Source organism: Vicugna pacos, chromosome 11 (assembly GCF_048564905.1).
Source record: "Vicugna pacos chromosome 11, VicPac4, whole genome shotgun sequence".
Lineage (NCBI taxonomy): Eukaryota > Metazoa > Chordata > Mammalia > Artiodactyla > Camelidae > Vicugna > Vicugna pacos.
The window spans coordinates 22,393,740-22,416,344 of NC_132997.1; the positions used below are offsets into that span (position 1 = coordinate 22,393,740).

Here is a 22,605-nt window from a genome sequence, read left to right on the forward strand (position 1 = left end):
TCAGGAAAACTGGGTGAAGGCTACCTAGGATCTCAGTGTACTAGTTATGCTATAATCATTTCAAAATAAAAACTTAAAAGAAAAGAAATCAATGTGACCAATTGATCATCTGTTCCTTTATGTCCACAGTGTCCATCCTCTGAATATCCAACGTTGGTTTATGGCCATCCAGTCCAAACACTCAAGCAAGAAGTCTTCTTCCAGTCTCTCCCCTCCACATCCAGTTAGGCAACACTTCCTATCTAGGTCAGCCCTGATAAAAAATCTCGGAAGCAGATTTCTCCCTCTCCAATCTCACTGCCACTCGATTGCTATGGCCACATCCATCTGTGTCAGTCTCAACCCCTACCCAAATCCCATTACAATTCCCCTATATATTACCTTCCTCCTACTCAGAACTCCTCACCCCAAATACATTTTATAAGAACAACCCCAAATATTGCCTCACCATGAAGATTACCCCAGGTCCCACAAGATCAAGAAATTGTGGCCTCTACAGCAACTATCCTGTTCTTTCCATAGAACTCTAGCCTAGCACTTACCACATTAGGCTGTAATTATTTAGTTGTGTCCCAGGGAAATACAAACACTCCCAGAAAATTCCCAAGGACTGAATCTGATTGTCAATGTACACAAGGCGAGGCCAAGAAAGAGCAGAAGCTGGTACTGACAAGCCTTCCAGACCTGTGACCTTCCAGACTGGTCACACATGCATCCATGCACATGGAAACTTCCTCACACTCAGAGGGGAGACACAGTGGCAGATGATGACCCTTCCCAGGAACTACCCATCCTCAAGCTTCAATTAGCTCAAGTTGCACCACTGGTAGCCACATTTAAGTCTTTATTAAGTAGTTATTTATTTATTTTAGCTTTTCCTCTATTACTTTCTATTAAATCTTCCAAAGCCAAAGGTTACTTTCCAAGAAAAATGAAGAAATTAGTTTTATATCATCTGACTAAAGAATGACTGAACTATGGTGGCATATACATTCACATGCAGATTTGGAAAAAGCCATAGGTTTAATAAAATAAAGTGAAATATATTACTGTTTCTCATGCAATTCATTCATTCTTTCATTTGCATTCATACTGGATTACCTAAAGTGAATTACATTTGGGATAAAGTAGTAACAAACTGATTAAAAAAATCCTTTATGAAATTTCCAATTCAGTTAAGAATTAGACAATTCACAAAAGACTACTTTACATGGACATGGTAATAAAAGCTTGAAGGGAAATGAGGCAGGGAGGTGGGACGGACGGTGATGTATGGGGCTGTCATCATTGTTCTTACTGGGTGATCACTACAAGGGATCCTGGGAGATCTTACTGACAAGCAGGCATTTGAGCCAAGACCTGAAGGAAGGAGGGAGACCACCAAGTATGTGTCCAGGGAAGATTCAAGGCAGAGGGAAGCGCTAATGCCAGGCCCCGGGGCAGGACATTCTCGAGAAAGTAATGGACAATCCACAGAATGAGAGACTATTTTTTTCATATCATATTTCTGAAAAGGGCCTTTTATCTAGAATATATAATTGCTAATACATATTTCTCCAAAGAAGATATACAGATGGCCAAGAAGCATATGAAAGAAGCTCAGTATTAGGGAAGTGCAATCCAAAACCACAAGGAGATGCCACTTCAGAACCATGAGGATGACTATCATCAAAAAGACAGACGATGACAGGTGTTGGCTATAATGTAGAGATAAATTGGAACCCTCATAGTCTGCTAGTGGAAATATGTAAAACGGTGCAGCCACTTTGGAAGCAGTGTGGAGTTTCTAAAAACGCCAACCATAGATTCCTTATAACCCAGCCATGACAGTCTCAGGTATGCAGCTGTGAGAAATAAAACAGATCCCCAAAAAACTGGTTTACAAATGTTCACAGCAAAATATTCCTAATAGAAAAAACAATACAAATTGTTTGGACACCAGTTCATGTATCCTGTCTCCAACCTGAGGAGCAGCCCCGCCCCCAGACCACAGGAGCCAATCCGCGCGCTCACTGCCAGGACAGCCCCTGCCCCAGAGCCTTCCTCAGCTGAGCCCCTCCCTCCGCCTACCGGCCCGCCCCTTGGTCAGGCAGGGAAGCGGCAGTTGGCAGTTGGTCTTAACAGCCAGCGGTTCCGACGCGCGGCAGCTCTCCCGAGGCGGCGGCGGCGGCGGCGGCGGCGGCGGCGGCGGCGGCGGCGGCGGCGGCGGCGGCGGCGGCGGCGGCGGCGGCGGCGGCGGCGGCGGCGCGGTCCCTCCGGGAGGCGCGGCGTGAGCCTAGTGGCGGCCGCAGAGCGTTGAGCCCAGCGCGGTGGCGACGGCGGCGTCAGGCGCTGGCCCCGAGCTGGTCCGCGGGCAGGTCTTAGGCGTGGGGCCGCGCTCCAGCAGTCTCATCCTCGAGGGCTCCTACCGCGTGGTGTGGTGAGTGTCCTCGCCCCGCGTGCCAGCCGCGCCCCCTCGGCCTCCCGTTGGGCCTCGTTGGCTGCAGCAGTGGCGTCGGGCCGAACTCGAGACCCCGACCCTGGCCGGACCGCAGCCGGGCTACCCCGTCGTCCGCGCGCCGGGGGTCTCGATCGGGGCCGGGCCGCTTGGGCCGGGGCGTTACTCGCGGTGCTTCCCGGGCGGCCCTCGATGGCGCGCGGAGTAGGGGAGGGGCGCGGGGGGCGGAGGCAGGGACCCGGGGACCCCGGGACAGGAACGGCCCCCACCCCAGGGTGCTCGCCTAGCGGCTTTCCCTTGACGTCCCCATAGTGAAGCCGCGAAGTACTTCAGATGCTTGAGGAGGCGGCTGCGGTCTGGAAAGCGGTTCTCAGCGGCGCGTGTGCACAACCCCGAAGTCATTGTCTTGTTTTCTCCCCTCCCTTGCTTTTTCCGCGGTCGGCTTTGGTTCAGCACCTTCCGTGGTGCCGGGGTGCTCCCCTGAGCAAGCTCTCTATAAGGCATTTAATGGCACCAGTGTGGGTGTGGAATGTCTCCATCTTCAACTGTTTAAGTGGGTTTGGGCATGGTACTATTCGCGTTCCAGGAAGAGTAAGTCAGCATCACTATTGTGATTTATTTAAGGAGTCTTTTGGAGTTGGCCCTAATTTGAATTTTCCCCCATTTTACCCGGCATAAGCTCTCTCACTAAAGGCTTCCAGAGGTTTTAGCACAATGACTGTGGACTTTCCCTGTTAATGCTTATGTGGCCAGTGTGTATGCGGCCCTGATAGAGTTCTTGCAGAACCACATGCAGGCTGCCCTTGTCTGGCTCCAGATCCCTCAGAAGTGTTCGTGGGATGGGGTTCATGGTGTTTTTTTGTTTTTGTTTTTGTTTTTTTGTTAGAACCAACTGCCTGTGGTATTTTGTGCTGATGCAGACTTGTGGAGGTGTAGGCTTCCTTACGCCTAAACCTTCATGTGTGTCTTTTGTGTTGAATGAAGGAAGCAGACTATTATATGATCACTTCATGTCAGGTACTGTGCTATGTACCTTATCTCATGTAACCTGAACAGCCACCTGCAAAGGGGGAAGGGCAGTGTTACCTCTATTTCAGGTGAGAAAGTGTTTTGAGGTGAAGCCAGTTCTGAGGGTCCCACAACTAAAGAGTCAGACTTGAGATTATAGACTGAGACCCAGTTTCAGTTGCCAGAGCTCTTTTCATTACTCCCTATTTCCTTAGTGTTATTAATAATTTTGAAATTTTAGCATATTTTACTCTTACAAGCAAATTTACTTCAGAAACATTCAAATTTGAACAGTAATAATTTTAGGAATACATACAGGGAATATTTTACCATGTATGTTAGCTAGGTACAAAGACTAGTTAAAATTCTTTTTAAAAAAAACTTGAATATTTGCATTCTCTTCAGGAGCAGAGTGTTTCACAGTACACAGCTGTGAAGATTCACGTGAACTCAGTAGGCTAGGAGCCATAAGAGGAATTAAATTAGGTCAGGGCTAAAAGAAATAAGGTCCTAGAAGGTAACAGAAAGACAGTACTGCCCACAACATCACTTACCTGGAGTAGGTCTGATTGCTGTACACCTGCTGGTATGTGTGCTAGTTACCAGGTCTCATTGTGAGAGGCTTGGAATTGCCCGTCACATCATTGGGCCCTTAGAAAAAATTAACGCTTAAATGTGTACTGAAAAAGGCTAATTTTATGACATCTCAGTCAAAAAATTTTTTTTTAATCTGATGAGAATTTTTCCTAGCCTGAAGATGATTTAGATCAGGTAACTTTCTATCTTGGCTGTGGACTTAAGTGACTTAAGTCTCTATTAGGTGAAATGTCAAGTCCACTTACTAAATATATATTTTTCCTTTCTTAAGTAAGATCCAAGTACAAATAATATTGGAATTAGAATCCTTGGATCAGATTATACCTTTTTACCTTCAGGTTGATGATATTTCATATAAGAGTTTACTTTACATTGTTCATTATCAGTATTTAGTAAATGTTGGTTAACGATGCTGGATTTTTGAAGGATTTCTTGATCGAAATATTAATAATATTTGAAGAACTGATATTTTAAAAAGCTTAATATTTACAGAAGGACTTAAATTTTAAGGAAGAAAATTTTTTTTTTAATTTTCTGAATCTGTTCATTAGGAATTTTGCCTTTTCCATGAAAAGTCCTTTCCTAAACATTATGTAGGGGATATAAAGAGTGGAGTTTGAATTGAGCCTTTCTGAGTGGCGTGATTTTAATTGAAAGATGATAGGTCCAAGTGACAATCTAAGCTATGGAATCCAATCCTGCAAAAGGTCTTAGGTGGCAAATTGTGGAGGACTCTGTAGGCAGAATAGAGTTTGATTTTATGTTTGTGCGATGGAGAAGGATCAGAGTTTTTGAAAAGAGGCAGGCACATGATCAATTTTGAAATTTTGGGAGAATCTAGATCGACACTGGTGGAAATGACAGGAGAAAATTAAGGTAGGGATTCAACTAGGCTAGTGGCCTTCTAAAGGTGAAGTGAGGTAGCGGTGTGGAGGATGGAGATGTTAGAGTCAATAATGGGCTCTTGTCAGAGGAGTGGTGGACTTTTCATCATGGCAGGTATGGGATGCAAAGGATGATGAGGTCTTACATGGTAAGAGTTATGGTGGTGCCATTATTAGAGGAGGAATACTTTAGGAAGAGGAGGTTTGTTAAGGAGAAATAGTGAGTTCTGGTGTGGACTTGTTAAGTTTATGATGCAAGTAGGTCCTTTAGGTTGTATCCACAAGGCATCCTGAAAATAAGAGGGACGTAGAATCTGGAGAAGGAAATTTGTGTAAGTGGTAGGTAGTCTGGGGCACAGGAACACAGATCCTTATTTGAGATCATTGGTTAGGTGAAATTGCATACATATATTCTGTGTGTTTATCTTTCTAGTAAACAATCCATAACATTTGTAGATTTTCAAAGGGTTCATTATCCCAGAGAAGTTAAGAACCAGTGAGACAGAACAGAAAGACCAAAGAAGACGCCTTGGCAAGCAAGTAGTTTTAAGAGATGGGAAAGGAAGAGGAAGCTTAGGACTGGTGAGATGTATAAGACCGGATAAAAGGGGAAAAAATGGCATTAAAGAGAGAAGTTTTGAAATCCCAAAATTGTAGAATAGCTAAACAAGATTGCACTGTATAGCACAGGGAAATATACACAAAATGTTATGATAAATCAGAGAAAAAAATGTGACAATGAGTGTGTATATGTCCATGAATGACTGAAAACTTGTGCTGAACACTGGAATTTGACACAACATTGTAAAATGATTATAAATCAATAAACAATGTTTAAAAAAAAGAGAGAAGTTGAAGCTGTATGCTTCATCATCTAATTAAGGTAACCATCTATGTTGTATAAATCCAGCTTGAAATGTTTTCTGAATGTAACTGAGAGGTCGTGGGGTCATCTCCATAGAGATGATAATTGATGGCTTGAGAGGGGACAAGATGAGAAAAATGTGTGAGCTGAGCTCAAGGAATGCCTGACTTTAGGTGTCCTTAGTGGGCAAGCTACAGAAGAGGAGGAGGAGGTGTGGTCAGAGGCCAGAGACCTGGGAGTCCGCATTGTCGGAGGAGGCGGGGACATAGTGGTCACTAGGGATCGGTCCTGAGGACTGTAGAGAGCAGGGTGCAGCTGGAAGACAAGCTGTTGGATTTGTTGACTTTCAGCTCTCCTCAAAAAAACATAGTTTTAACAAAAATTTTGTCGTGCTCATATTCCTGATGGTGCAGTATCTGGTCCTGTTAATGTTTCTGTGATCACAGCAGGCTGGTAAGAACTACCATTTAGTCAATGTTTTCTGTTATTTTAAACATATATTCATTAGGCCTCTTAACCACACTGCAGGGGTGGTTCCTTTCAGTAAGCGGGAGTCTGAGACACAGTGAGGTTGCTTAATTTGCCCACAGATACTCAACTAGGAAGTGGTAGAGCATCTGTGTCTGCTTCCTAAGTGATACTCAGCGAAAGAGTAGAGTTGAGAAAATGCATGCTTTCAGTAGCAGAAAATATCTATTGTCTGCTTTTTGCATGGTTTGCTTTTTAGCCTTTTAAAAACCTTTCATGCAAGGTCATTCACTTAGAATTCATTCAGCACCAGTTCTCTGCAAGGACTCATGTGGCACCTGCCCTTCAGTAGCTCTTGTTCCAGACAATGGGGTGCAGTTGGGCAGGAACACAGAAGCCCCTGTAGAGTGCTGTGGGTGACAAAGTCCTGAGTGGCGTGTGGCTGTCCGTGTCTGGCTTCGCAAACCTTCGTGCTGGGTGTTGGTATCTGACTGGGAGTTGGCCGTGAGACGTGCACTCCGGGTAGAGGAGAGTGCGCACGCTGAGGCACAGCAGTCTGAACACGGCACAGCCGGTCAGGAAAAGCAGGAGTTGTCTGAGAAGTGAGGCTGTGGGTGGGTCCCTTGGGGAGAAAGCTGGAGTAGAGGCAGCTGGGATGGCTGGGGCTGAGTTCTGAGGGGCTTTGTTTCCTAAGCAGTTGGGACTTGAAATGGTAGGGGAAGGTCCCTGAAGGATGCCCTTTTTCTGCTGGTTCCTCATCCAATTTTGTGTTTCCCTCTTTGTCTCTCTGACTTTCTACCCGCTGTACTTGTCTCTTCTTTCTGCTTATTTAGGGCTACTACTCAGTGGGTGTGATTTTTATCCAGTCTCCAGAGGCATTGAAATGCATGTGGGTTTTGTTTTGCTTTTTGTTGTTGCATTGATTGTAGGTGTTATTGGCCTCTGGTGTGTATGCAATGGAGGCCGATGTGCCAAATGACCTGCATGCAGGAGGTGTTACTGGGTGCCAGTCCTGAAGGTGTTCATTGCAGCTTGAGGAGTCTGAACTTTTTATCAGTCAGAGGAGCCAGTAAAGGATTCATTTAATTTAATTAATTGTAATTAATTTTTTTATTGTGATAAAATACACATAACATAAAATTTGTCATTTTAACCATTTTAAAGTGAACGACTCAAAGGCCCTTAAGTATAGTCACACAGATATTCAACCATCCATCTCCAGAGCTGTAAAAGCAAGTTGCTATTTGACTCATTTGTGGTAAATGATGAAAGTTACTCAGCATGATTTTTGTATTGTTTATCAATCTTCCATTTTATTTAGTTACACATACTCTGCACCAGTTTCTGAGCGCATTTGGATATTTTGTATTACAAGTTATATGGTAGAATTTTGACTTTCAAGCTTCTTAGGAAATTACATAAAAGAAAAAGAACAGATCTTGAATCAACAGCTAATTTATCATTTTTGTCAATCTCTGAGGGGATTCCCGGGGGATATATAATGATGGACTAGACTAAGAACTTGCTATGTTTCTTATGAATACAGAGGGAGCTAACTACTCATGGAAAACATCTGGAAGGCCATCTATGCCCTGAAAGGTACAAAACTGGTAAAATTGATATTTATCTGGCATGTATAATTTTCATAGCTTGATTAATTAGTAATAAAATACACACTGGTTCAGTGAATAATGTTGCTGTCACTTTCAACCTTAGTTGTACAATTACTTAATCTAATAATACATAGTGTGTTCCCGTGTAGAGATAAAGCAAGGTGAGTGCAGTCCTTTTATCTGTATTCTAACTGGTATTACAGGAGGCCATCAGCATGAGTTTTAATTCAAAACATCTGTGTTACCTAAACATAAAAGATACTGAAATACCATTTAGATGATTCTGTTAGATGTTTCATGTTTACACACATTAAACAGCATTTTATATAATTAAATATAAAAAGGTTAAGCAAAATTAATTTTTGAACAAATTTTGAATAGAACAGACATTGCAGAATTATACATTGACCCAGAGCTTTTATAACCTCTCTTACCTGAAGCTCTGTACCCATTAAACCACTACACCCCATTTTCCCTCCCCTCCCAACCCTAGCTGTTTACAGCCTCCATTCTACCTTCCGTCCCTATGACTCTGACTACTCTAGGGACCGCATACGCATGGACTCATAGAGTGTTTATCATTTTGTGACCAATTTATCCTGGAAGCCTTTTGTCCTCAAGACTCATCCATGTTGTAGCAGATCAGAATTTCCTTCCATTATGAGGTCAGATTGTACATATATACCACATTCTGTTTGTCTGTTCATCTTATTAATGGATGTTTGGGTAGCTTCTGCCTTTTAGCTATTGTGAATGTTGTGAACATGGGTGTACTAATATTTGAGATCCTGCTTTCAATTATATTAGGTCTATGCCCAGAAGTGGAATTGCTAGATCATATGTAATTTTTAGTCTGTATATTGCTAGTTTTTTTTATTGTGATAGAATTGAAAATAGCATTATATTCGTTTCAGGTGTAAATCATCATGATTCTGTATCTGTATACATTGTGAGATGATCACAATAATAAGTCTAGTTAATATTCACCACCATAGGTAGTTACACAATTTATTCTTTTGGTAATACTATTTTTAGTTTCTTGAGGAAATGATATGCTGTTTTCCATAGTGTCTTTACTGTTGTGTATTCCTACCAACAGTACACAAAATTTCCAATTTTTTCACGTATTTGCCAACACTTGTGTTAAAAAATTTTTTTTAGATCCTAATAGGTGTGAGGTATCATCTCACATGATGGTTTTAATTTGCATTTCCCTAATAACTAAAGATGCTGAGCTTCTATTTATATCTTTTTTGGCTATTTTTGTATCTTTTTTGGAGAAATATCTTTTAAAATCCTTCACCCATTTGTCTTAATTGAAGATTAGTTAATTTTCAATGTTGTGTTCTTGTGTACAGCATGGTGATTCAATTATACATACATATAAATATATATTCTTTTTCATTATTGGTAGGTGTTTCAAGATACTGAATGCAGTTCCCTATGCTCTACAGTAGAAACTTGTTTATTTTATATATAGTTGTCTTTATCTATGAATCCCAAACTCCTAAATTATCCCTCTTCCCCTTCCCATTTGGTAACTCTACATTGGCTTTCCATGTCTATGAGTCTTTTCTTCCTTGTTTTAATTTTAAAGATCCCACATATAAGTGAAATCATGTATTTATCTTTCTCTGCTTGACTTACTGCACTTAGTATGATTACCTCTAGATCCATCCATGTTGCTGCAAATGCCAACATTTCATTCTCGTTTTATGGCTGAGTAGTATTCCATTGTATATACGTACCACACCTTTATTCATTCATCTTTTGATGGAAATTTGAGTTGCTTTCATGTCCTGGTTATTGTAAATAGTGCTACAGTGAACATTGGGGTGCCTGTGTCTTTTGGAGTTAGAGTTTTCTCTGGATGTATGCCCAGGAGTGGGATTGCTGGGTCGTATTCTTCATCCATTTTTAATTTACTTATTTTGTTGTTGTTGAGTTGTAGTAAAGACTTAAGCAGGATGTTCTCATTTCACCTATGGTTTGGAGAGGACTGAGCTTGAAACTTTTGCAGTAACCAGGGCAAGAGTAGAGGAGGACCAGAGCTGTCTGCAGCTGAGAGGATGCACCCTGCACATACAGGTGTTCTACACAAAGGCCCACCTGGCTGTCCTCTGGATCTTGGGTGGCCTTGGACAAGGAAGACCTAGGCCATTCCCTTAAAGTCTGGGCTCTGCCAAGATCCTCGCCTTGTTAACTCCCATGAAAGGCTCAAAGTAGTCCCAGGCCCATGTGAAATCCAGGGTTTTGGTCCTTCCAAGTGACCCAGGCAGAGAATGGTTCATATTCAGGGCTATAGGATGTCTGCTCTTCTGCAGCAGTGGCTGGGGGGTAAGGTGGGCTCTAGAAATCACAGAAACTGACACCACATGGGGACACATAAAAGCACTCTCCAAGTCCTGTTTTTGACAAGCAGATTGTTCAAAGGGTTGTAGAGCCTGGGGTCAAATTGTACTTGGTCACTTAGTAGATGGGCAACTTACATAAGCTTCTAGTGCCTCAGTTTCCTCCTCTGTCTAATGAGAATAATCAGCATGCTTCCCTTATTAAGAATTAAGAGTAAATGAGTTAATAATGTATGTAAAGCATTACAGCCATGCCTAGTTCATAGAAAATTATGGCCAGTATTGTCATTTTCACTGAGATCAGGGCCTACCCAGCTTCTGATCTAACTACTGCCCAGATTCCCGCAGCAATCCCCACCCAGGTCAAGGTGACTGTATCCTCCAACCAGGTCTGTCTCCTGGGGTTCTCATGGCCATCATAACCAGGACTGATCCCAGGCTGCCAGCATAGGGTAGCATTGCACCATCCTGTCCCTGCTCACAACAGTAGGTCCAGCCTGGGAAGTCTACATCTGTGTCCCTGACAGGATCCCCTCTGGCCTGGCATGCTGGGCATGAGTGACTGGAGACTGTTTTCTCTGCCAGCACAGCTCCTGGCATCCTCCTTCAGGAGGCTCCCAACACCATGGGGCTCCTGTAGCTCTTTCTCTGCCCTTTGTGCAGCCTGGAGGCACTAGAAAATGGTCTTGACTTGGTGCACAATCTCCTCATCTGTAAAATGGGGACAACTGTGCTGTGTTGCAGGGCTGGTGGGGGCAGGAGATGTTTTAACAACTTCCACCATGGCCTTCTTTAGGGAGAGGGCTGGGCTGGGAGGTGATGTCATCTGGTGGGGTTTTGGGGGGTGTTAGGGGAGTGGGGAAATGGAGGGGGGGGTTGTGTTTCTGGACATGTAACCTGCTGAAGTAGAGTGTGGCCATGAGGATGTGCACAGGGGTCTCTGCTCCAGGCTGTGGCTGGCTGTGTGGTCCTGAAGAAAGGGCTGATCTGCACATGAGCACACCTCATTCTTGAAGAGGCTCAGTGCCTTTTCCTCTGTTTCCTGGAATGGCCCTCCCTTTCTCCTTCATCATCTTCTAACCCTGCTTGGGCTTCTCAGAAGTTCTTAACAGACTTCTAGGTAGCTCAGGGCCTGACATCAACTTCGCCTCGCCCATGCCAACCCCCAACAGCAGTCTTAGCCGCATCTGGGGCTACCCAAATTCCTGCCATCAGGGCCTGAACCTCACACCAGAACAAGTGTCTGTCCCACCATGGCCCTTAGCAAGGGACCAGGGATGTGGTCCAGCTTCCAGTAAAGAAGAGTCCCAGCTCAATGGTTCTAGTCCTGGAATCTCAGGGACTTCAGGGATCTAGCCCTTGACTTCCTCCCCTACAATTCCTTGAGGGCCTTGAACACTGGCCTGCCCCACTTTAGCCATCTGTGGTCACACACCTAAAATAGACCATGGCAGATGCAGGTTCCCGCCCCCTTAGAAGCTTAGGACCTGAAAAGCCCTGCCAAAGAGCCACAGACTGGCAAAAGAACACTCTGTGACTCCAGCGATCTGGAAATGCACATTAAAACAACTTTGAGACATAATTGTTCACTTACCAAAATGAAAAACTTTATTAATTAATAACACCTAATGTTGGAGATGCAGAGAAACAGTCATGATTTTCTCTTGGAAATGTAAATTGTTTCTAAAAACTGCTTTCAAAGACCATTTTGGAAATATGTATTAAAATATTTTAATCATGCATACCTTTCTAATCATTTATCATAAAAATAATTACATAAGACCCAAAATGCACATATGAGTGCTTTTATAGTGGCATAAAAAAGTCCATCAGCAAGTGACTGGTTAAATAACTAATGACATGTGCATGAGAGAAAACTGTCATCAGGGGAAAAAAATAAAGATAACAGAAAATAAATTCACATCCAGAGAAGGGCTCACATTTAAATGTTCATTTACTTGCTAATTAGTACATTGGTTTAACTTTAACTAACATTTATTGAACGTTGAGACATGTTAGACATTGTTCTGGATACAGGAAATAAAATCATAAATGAGATATACCCTATCTTTATTTTCATGAGTCTTACCCCTCTATGGGGAGACAGATAATAAAAAAATGAAAAATAAAATCATTTCATGTAGTATCATTTTGTCAACTTGTATGTAAAAATTATAAATGAACAGAGAAAATGACAGGAAGAGAAACATCATAAGATAAATAGTCGTTTCATGTTGGTGGTTAACAGTTAGCATTTGTGTTACTAATAACTGAAAAGTTTACTGCAGGAGCTGAACTAGTCAACGGTTGAACTGTATTGTGTGTCCTGTGTCCAGGGCTGAGAAAGCCGACCACTGTCATCTGGCAGCACTGTCATCTGGGGTGAGACTGTCAGTCTCTGCTTGGCTCCTCAAGGTCACATCACAGCCTCTTCTGGATCTGCTGTCCACATTCCAGGTCTGAAGGAAGAACAGGGAAGGCGGAAGGGAAAAGTCTTTCTCCTGGGGTCGTTATCTTTTTATCATACAGGATCAGAGCTTCAGCCAATGTAGTTGTGCAGAGAGGGCCACGTGGCAGCTTTTAGCTGCAGGAGGGCAGGGGAGAACATGGAGTTGGTGTCAGAAGTGATCGTCATTGTCTTCTCCATGTTTTGTGGCATTTTCTAAATCAACCAAGGCATTAAACAGAGGTTTTGTGTAAAGGAAACCAAGAGATTTCTACATTTTAAGAAATAGGGGAGGGGTGGTATATTGCATTCTCTTAAGGCCTGGCAGGTTGACAGAATCTGGCAGTCAGAAGAAAAGTCACAGAGCCCTGGGTGACACTGATGTGCCTCTTTTGTGGAGAGCAGTACATAGGCTTCAGTGGCAGAGGTGGAAAGTGTCAGCCGAGCAGTATCCCAGCCTCTCTTAGGTTATGACCCTGAATCCTCTTCAAGTGGAGCTAAACCTCCTGAGATTTGCCCCTTTTATCATGAGACTATATCCTCTGTACAGGGGAGAAAATTCCCTTTGGCCTGCCTGAGAATAAAATATTTTCTTTACTGTCTGTACAGCATCGTTTCTCAGGTGGGCAGTAGACCAGCCTCTCAAAGATGATTTCCAATAATCCCGATCAGGTGGAGCCAAATCTCACAAGGTTTACCCCTTTTCTCCTGAGACTAAGTCCCCTGTACAGAGGAGAGTAACCCCTCTGGCACTCCTGAAGTTAAAACCTTTTCATTACTGCCTGTATTGCGTCCCTCCTCAAGCAAAAAGCAGCCCAGCATCTCACAGGTGATCACCCCTAATCTTAATCAGGTGGAGCAAACTTGCATGAGTTTTTCCACTTTTCTCTCAAGACTGAGTCTGCTGTTCAGAAGAGAGAAACCTTTTTGAGCCACTGAGAATAAGAGCTTTACTTCACTGTCTGTATGACTTCCTTTCTCAGGCCAGAATTAGCCTCTCAGATGATCACCGAGAATAACCTTTAGGTGGAGCCAAACCTTGTGAGATTTGCCCCTTGTTCTCCTGAGACTGTGTCCCCTAATCAGGGGAGTGAATCCCTTCTGCCCTTTTGAGAATAATAGCATTTCTTTACATTCTGTATGGCTGGCCCTCTCAGGCGAGCAGTAGCCCAGTCTGTGACAGGTGATCCCCAATAATCCTAATCATGTGGAGCCAGATCTTGAAAGAGGCCCCAGTTTTCTCAAGAGACTAAGTCTCCAGATCATGGGTGATAACTCCCTTCAGCACTCCTTAGAATGAAAGCTTTTCTTTACTGTCTGTATGTCTTACCTACTTAGGTGAGGAGTAGCCCAGCCTCTCTCAGGTTATCACCAAGAATCCTCTTCATGTGGGGCCAAGTCTCATGAGTTGCCACTTTTCACATGGATTCTTGCTGCTCCTATATGGGAAAGTCATGTCCCTTATTGGAAATGAGGCCTGTCCTTTATTTGGAGGGAAGAATGGACTCCATCTTCAGATGGTGCCCTTTATCACTCCTGAGACCAAGTCCTATCCTCTACGACTTCTGCACTCAGAGGAGCGTGAATCCAGCTTCCCTTGGCTCAGTAAACACATATCATCTCAAAGAAGCCTCAGCAATTTCATGAGGTTTTCCCCTTTTCTCACTAGACCCAATCCCCTGTTCAGGGGGGAGTAATCTCTCAGCCCTCCAAAGAATAAAAGCTTTTCTTTACTGTCTGTGTATCCTCCCTTCTCAGGCGAGCTGTAGCCCAGCCTCTCTCAGGTGATCATCCTGAAACCTCTTAAGGTCTCATGAGATTTGCTCCTCTTCTTGCTGAATTCAGGCCTCTCCTCTGGCGTAAAATCATTCCCCTTATTGGAAATCAGGTCGGTTCTTTTTCTGAAGGGATGAAAGGGCTCCAGCCCCAGATGGTGTTACTCATAGCTCCGGAGACAACACCTATCTTGTAAGGACGCATTTTCTTCTCATATGACCGTGAATCCAGGTCTGACTCATCTCAGTGAGCACACATCCTCTCACAGAAGCCCCAGCTGTTTCAGGAGAGCTGCCCCTTTTCTCAAGAGCCTGAGCTCCCTGTTCAAGCAAGAGGAATCCCTTTGACTCTCCTGAGTGTTAAAGCTTTTCTTTCCTGTCTGTGTGCCTTCATTTCTCAGGCCAGCTGTAGCCCAGTTTCTCTCAGGGCTCACCCTGAATCCTCTTTAGTTGGAGTCAAATCTTGCAAGATTTTCACCTTTTCTCACAAGACTTAAGTCCCTAGTTCAGGGGAGAAAAATTCCTATGGCATCCCTGAGAATAAAAGCTGTTCTTTACTGTCTGTGTGGCTTCCCTTCTCAGGCCAGCAGTAGTGCAGGCTCCCATAGGTGATCACCCCTCATCCTAATCAGGTGGTGTGAAATCACATGATTTGTCCCTCTTCTCACAAGTCTAATTCCTGTTCAGTGGAGAAGAGTCCCTTTGGCCCTCCTGAGAAACAAACATATGGATGAATGGAACAGAACAGAGAGCCCAGAAATGAACCCACAGACTTTTGGTCAATTAATCTTTGACAAAGGAGGCAATGGAATAAAGAAAGTCTCTTCAGCAAATGGTGTTGGGAAAACTGGGCAGCAGAATGTAAATCAATGAAGTTAGAACACTCCCTCACACTATACACAAAAATAAACTCAAAATGGGTTAAAGACTTAAAAATAAACAAGACACAATAAACCTCCTAGAAGAAAACATAGGCAAAACATTATCTCACATATATCTCAGCAATGTTCTCCTAGGGCAGTCTACCCAAGCAATAGAAATAAAAGCAAAAATAAGCACATGGGATGTAATTAAACTTACAAGCTTTTGCACAGCAAAGGAAAACATAAGCAAAACAAAATGATAACCTTCGGAATGGGAGAAAATATTTGCAAAGTATTAAACTGGCAAGGACTTGATCTCCAGAATATATAAAAAGTTCATATGACTTAAGAAAAAAAAAACCCAATCCAAAAATGGGCAGAAGACCTAGAGAAGCAATTCTCCAATGAAGACATATGAATGATCAAGAAGCACATGAAAAAATGATCAATATCACTAATTATCAGAGAAATGCAAATCAAAACTACAATGAGATATCACCTCACACCAGTCAGGATGGCCGTCATTCAAAAGTCCGCAAATGATAAATGCTGAAGAATGTTTGAAGAAAAGAGTACCCTCCTACACTGCTGATGGGAATGCAGTTTGGTGCAGCCACTGTGGAAAACAGTATGGAGATTCCTCAAAAGACTAGGAATAGACTTACCATATGACCCAGCAAACCCACTTCTGGCAATATATCCAGATGGAACCCTAATTCAAAAAGACACCTGCACCCCCATGCTCACAGCAGCACTATTTACAATAGCCAAGACATGGAATCAGCCTAAATGTCCACTTACAGATGACTGGGTAAAGAAGATGTAGTATATTTATACAATGGAATACTATTCAGCCATAAAAATGACAACATAATACCATTTGCTGTAATATGGGTTTCCTGGAGAATGTCATTCTAAATGAAGTAAGCCAGATAGAAAAAGAAAAATATCATATGATATCATTCATATGTGGAATCTAAAAAAAAAAAAGAAGATGACAACAAGTAAACTTAAATACATAAACAGAAGCAGACTCACAGACAGAACACAAACTTGTGGTTGCCATGGGGGAGGGGTGTGGGAGGGATAGACTGGGAGTCTGAGATGTGTAGATACTGAGAGGTATATATAAAATAGATAAACAAGCTTATAATGTATAGTACAGGGAAATATATTCAAGATCTTCTAGTAGCTCTTGGTGAAAAAGAACAGGAAAATGGATATATGTATATTAATTTATGACTGAAAAATTGTGCTATACACCAGAAATTGACACAGCATTGTAAACTGACTATAACTCAATAAAAAAAAATCAAAAAGCCTCTTTTTTTTCCCCTTTCAGGTTCTGCTAATTAAGCCAAGTGTGTAGTCTTCGGTGATGGGGGCTGTGTATAAATTTCTAGGACATGATAAGAGCTATAACTTCAATTTTTCTCCTAGGAATAGTTTTCTTCTCTCAGGGTCAGCATTTTGAAAAGATGTCTGATCAAGTCAGCTTTCTCTACAGTTTTGGGATGTCGAAAGAGGTCCATCCTGGCATTTCAATGTGGAGTTCTTGCCAGCATTGGCAAGAGAAGAAGCCAGAGATTCATCAAGTGGCTGCCTCTCTAGGAGCTGTTCAGATTTTGAGCTAAAGTTTCCCATCATTAACTTGCTGTCCTAAATCACCTATGATCTGAAAAACTTTCTGAGGGCCTAGTGATGGATCCAAAGTATGCAGCTTCTGAGTCTCGCTCCCTAAGGAGTTCTTCCTGGGTCTGCTGGATTCTGTCATCTGTCCCTCTCCAGCAGGAATGGCTGGGGGCATTTGGAGCACTAGGTGATCGGCCTTATGGTGCCCACTGTCCGGCAGAATTGACATAATTGCTACAGTGAGATCCCCTGCAAAAACACTAACCATCAAGAGGACAGATCCACAGACATTCCACTGGGCTCTCAGTGGCCAGAGAATGCCTTGTGGCCAGAAAAAGCAGATTCCTTTTCTTCAGAGATGAGCATACTCAGTCCTTCATGTCACCAGCAAAGAGTTTGTTCAGACCATATGTACATAATCTTCCCAGTTTAAGCCTAATATTGAAAAAGGACAGCCAACCCACTTCCTTCCAAATTTCCCCCTAGGTCCCTGCATAGGAAATGTACCAATACCCTCTCAGGACTCCAAGTCCCAACAAACACAGCTCCAGTACAATTCAGGACATTATTTAAAGCAATGACATCCTGATACCAGGAGACTCACCAAAGCACCTAGAAAGACAAAGAAGCAGGTGGGATTAGAAAGACCTGTGCTGGTACCACGCTGCAGTCTGGGGTAGGCTCCAGCTGGCCCCTGGTGGTGTTTCTAGACTATCTGAAGAATAATACTTTTCTCTCTGAATAAGAACACAGAATTCTAGAAAACACACCATCTGCAATCAAAGAGAGGAATCATTTCTCCTGCAGTCATCTCCCCTGTACCCAGGACTGGGGAGACAGTGCTGGACTTCCCAAGGCCAGGATGAGCTGGCTAACGCACCCTGTCTCTCTCCAGCTTCCTCTCACTGTCAGCCCTGGCAGTTTCCTTGCTGGTCTTTTTGTCTTGATCTCTGAGTCTCTCTTTGTCTCTTTTGCTCCCTGTCAGTCTCTGTCTTTGTCACAGTGTCTCTCTGTTTGTCTCACTCCCCTTTCTCTCACTTGCTCTTCTTGCCTCATCTTTGCTGTGGTCGATGCCTGATGAACATGACTCTGCCTCTCCCAGGTCCCCACAGGCAGGGCTGTTTCATAAAACACAATCACTGGCAAATGCCTCTGTCAAAATTTCACTAAACCCAGATGACATTAATTAAAATCCCATGCTGCCTGGGAAGGACTCATTGACTGGGAGTGACCTCTTGGTGGATACAGGCCACGGCCACTTCTAGGTCAGGAGACTCTTCTGTACTCCATCCCCATCTTTCAGTCACAGGTCGTTGTCTTCAACAGTGAGATGATGTGCTGGCTGCCTCACTACCAGAGACAAAGGGTAGTAGGTTGTTTGTTTGTTTATTTAAGTCATTTCTGAGTGTTTTGTGTAGAAAATTTGGTGCATCAAGAAAAAATTTTAATAGAGAAACACAATATCTTACAAAGCATTGTAAATTACAGTGATCCCTTGTTTTAACAATCTTCTATTATGATTTGAAGCCTGCTAACGAGGAATGTTTGTACCATTAAAAAAAAAAGCACATAAAAATCCAGAGGACAAACAACAAAGTATTCTAAAAGAGCATATGCATTTGCTGGAGCCAATCTGAGGTTCACCTGCAATTACATATTCAAAATTGAAACAGTGCATAGCAGAATGTCATGAAATAAGCATTTCTCCTTCTTCCGTCGGCTTCCCTTCCTCGTGCAAAATTTATCACAGGACCCCCCAAAACAAAAAGCCACCAAGCCTTTTAATGATTAGAATTTTCAAATATTTGAGTGTCTATGGTAACTGCTCAAAATGAATTTTTAAATGCTCATTGAACTGAGAGTAAGCTTGTCTTTCCAAAAGACGGCCGGTTGCTGGAAAAGAGTACCACCAACAGGAAACAAAAACACACTGTTCAAAAGGCCCTGGAGATACAAAAATGTCAAAAGGTGGCCATGTCTTTCTAATTTTGAATAGATGTTAGTATGTCACAACTTGTCCTCCAGGGGGCGCTCTGAGAGTCAGTAATTGTCATTTCTATCAGTAAAGTGGGAAAACTCTCAAAGGTAACCTGAAGCCTTTTGGATCTGATCCTACCCATTGTCTTTTAAGAAGTGGTATCTGAATACGCTCTACAGGTGGCTGGTGGTCCAGGGACATCATGCGGTTTCCGCACACACCATCTATGCACAACCAGAGCCCAAAGGCAACATCACAGCTCTGGACACATCAATGGGAGACTTGAGCCCTGGGGCCCCGACTTTGTGGCTCCTCTCAGGCGGCCGCCTGGTCCAGAGCCCGCGAGCCTCAGGGCAAGTGGCCAAGTCCGGGGCCGCAGCCCCAGGCCAGGGCCCGCCCCGCCCCCACCGCCACCGCAGGCGCCCGAGGGGACGGCCCCCGCTGCCCTGTGGGCCCGGGGCGCGAGCAGGAGGGACGCCCTCCATGCAACGCCCGCCTTCGTGGCCCGAGCCCAACGGCCTTACGCTGCCAACAGCGGAGCGGCTGCGACTGGTAGCGGCCGCCCCGGAGCCGAGGACCCGGGTAGGATCGCGGCCTGGCAGCTGGAGAGTCGGGCCCCTTGCTGGTGCGCTGGCCCGCGGGGAGGAGCGACAGAGAGGGCTGCATTTACCAGCCTCTGTGCTTCTCCCCGGCCGCTGGGAGGGTCACATAGTCAGTGACCCACTCAGTCTTCAACTTCCTTGTCACGACCCAGGGCCTCCCAGGAACCCACCCAGTTCAGGGCTGAATCCCCTTCCCCGCAACCCTCACACCTGCCTCCGCTCACGCCTGCGCACTGGCTCCTGGGGGAGGGGGACTGGGGGCGGCTCCCAGCCTCAGGACTGCTGCCTGCATGTTTATTTTTCATTTACTGAAAGTATTTCACTTGGGATCAAATGTAGAAGAAATACGTGGTAAGATTTCTTGTCCAAAACATAATTTAATGACTACAGAGTCTGCCTTTGTAAGATTTCCTTAGTGACCATTATTTGGATCCCATCAACTGACCTGAGTCAAACAGCAGGTACCAAAATTGTTCAGTAGTGTATTTTCCTTGCGTCATCAGTCAGTAATGCATTTGACCGTGTGGAGTTTTATTGGATGTGAACTATTTTTACTAATAATCACTCTGATGTCTTATGTACCTCTAGGCTGAAAGTGTGGGTGTCCAATAGGCCTAATTTTTGATGACAGATTTTTTTTTTTTTGGCAGATCTCAATTTTTGATCCAGCGATTTGGACATACTGCTTCCCCAAGTTCCCACCCTCCACCTCTGCCCACATCATTAGAGAACAGAGGAGGATCTTCTCTGAGCTGCTTCCAAGGAACAGGCAGATGAAGGCCCCATTGTGGTTCCAGCTGCCTGCCTGGGAAATGAAAGCATCTTTGCCTCTAGAAAATCCTGGTTAGAATCTGCATCTCTAATTCCCCTGGGAATGAAGAAACACCAAGCAGAGGGCCTCTATGGTGGGTAAACGAAACCCAACTCATCTGAAAATCACTCCATCTCCTCCCCTTCTTCTTGGTGTTTAGTGTAGGCAAACAGCCCAGGTCATCACCACATGGCTTTCATTTTTTGTTTTTTCTGTTTTTTTTTTTACTTAAGAAGAGAAAAATGGTCTAAATGAGGACAGAAATTCTCCATATCAATGGTTGAGTTCCTAAGGTCTCTTGTCGCTGAAAGAGGCCAGATGAACTTCAGGCAGATTATAAGTGAGCAAAAGGATCGTGTAGACTGTGTGGGTTTGAGGGAGGCTGTTTAGATAGAGTAGATGCAGCTGAGTTGGCCCTTTGACTCTTCCTCTTTCCTCCTTCCTGCCTCAGAGGTGAACTCATGGAGGCAGATCAAGTCCCGTGCTCCAGCAGCCATTTTGGACCAAGAGACTGAATTGAGGATGGACACCAGCTGAAAATACTGAAGGGGCAGAAAGATGGATAATGGCTGACTACCGTGGTGTGCTGTTGACAGTATGAAATCTCTACACTCGTAATTATTTTCCATGAGAGAGGAAAAACCTTACCACTCTACGCCTGTGGTATTCTGGGTTTCTGCTCTATTAGGGAAATATCGGCATCCAAGGAGAGTGGTCCCCTCCTGCCAAGTCAGACAACCTGAACTGCCCTGACTTTGTGGACACCCTATCCCCTATCATTCTCTCTACTTACGAGCTACACATCTCAACCTTCTACAGGATCTAATGTAGAAAAGGGATGTTTGAGGATCTGTACTGAATGTGTCTTCTTGGGGCAACTTTGGTTTTACATAGAGACCCTGCAATGATTATTCTTAGTAACATCCTACAAACCAATACTCAGCCTGTGCTCCTAAGCCTCAGGGTAGAGCCTCAGCCCAAGCAGGCCTTCCCCTGGGCCCTTGGATCTCTGCTTCATCTGATCCCAATTTAAACAGGGGCTTCTGTTTTTCCCTCTCCTGGGAGAGCTTCGAATTTCCTTTTTGTGAGGACCTATGTTCTCTGCATCGGGGGCTCCAACTCTGGGTGGAGAGGAGGGAGGTCACTGACCATCATCTCACTCACTAACTCAGACCTTGGGACCCCCTTGACCTTACTTTGATGGACATATTGGCCCTCCTTCCTCCCCATTTGTGGTTTTGGGCAAAAGGTAGAGTCCCTTCCCCTGCAGAAGCTGAATGACAGGATGTCAGCCATGGGGGGTCTTGACCAGGGACAAGGCAGGGAGACACTGCTGGGGGAGCCTGAGGGATGGAAGGGCCTATGCTCATCTCTGAAGCTCCTGACCTGAAGCTCTGACCTTCCTGCAGTTTCCTTGAGCACCTGATATGCTTTGTTACAACTCTTTCTTCTCATATGATCTCAAGTGGGAGCCGCTGCTGCAGCCAGGAAATTCCGCTGGAGGGAACACATCCAAGGCCTTGCCTTTAATTTGGTGACATGGCATATTTTTAATATTTAAAATTTATATTTAAAGCAAAAACACCCCATGATAATAATTCTCCTCATACATTACTCAGCCAGACACAACAAGCTACTGTAGTATGATGTCACCAATAAGAATACCCAGGGGTTGTAAATTCACAGACACATCAGGCACAGCGGGTGTCCCAGCACTGAAGGGGAGGGGAGGCAGCAGAGCCTGACTGGTGCGTACAGCCGGGTACTTTGATGAGAATGTTCTGGAATAGATGTTAAAAGGGGTTATTGTAACATTGTGAATGTACTTAATGCCAAGTACACGTACAATTTAAAATAATAAAAAAAATTAAACTTTAAAGTAATTGTATATCATAGAATAAATAATTTAGTGTATGTAAGAGAACAAATTTATTTTTTTTTAAATAAGGAATTACAGGGAAGGGGAAGGATGTCTCCAGTGCTGCTGCTGGCACCAGGGGCAGCTCAGCCCCCGGTTCTGAAGGCACTGCACGTGCTGGAGCTCCTTGCTTGTCGGGTAGCAGCTCTAGGCGTATCCAGGGAGGACCTGGCTCTAGCACCTGAGTAACTAGGAGAACTGGGCGTGTTGTGGTCTCTGATCTAGAACTGGATAACCCTGTGGGGTCACAGCTGGGCCAAAGCACTGTGGTGCCCCAGGGCCAGTGGGGGAGCTCTGGCTGAGGTTGGCTGAGACTCTGGATGTGATGCCGGGCAGGCAGCTGGCTGAGGTGGTAGA

General features: G+C 44.2%; 1 long non-coding RNA gene across 4 annotated transcripts; it reads left to right on the plus strand.

The window, feature by feature from the left end:
- Nucleotides 1-2,219: 2,219 nt before the first annotated feature.
- Nucleotides 2,220-22,209, plus strand: LOC140699206 (uncharacterized). Of its 4 annotated transcripts, XR_012077215.1 has the most exons (4): nt 7,811-7,858; nt 12,512-12,680; nt 20,170-20,424; nt 20,782-22,209. It is a non-coding gene; the product is annotated as an uncharacterized lncRNA (long non-coding RNA). The 4 variants fall into 4 exon arrangements; XR_012077217.1 differs by lacking the exons at nt 7,811-7,858; nt 12,512-12,680 and adding an exon at nt 2,220-2,419; XR_012077216.1 differs by lacking the exons at nt 7,811-7,858; nt 12,512-12,680 and adding an exon at nt 19,416-19,499.
- The last annotated feature ends 396 nt before the right edge of the window (nt 22,210-22,605 follow it).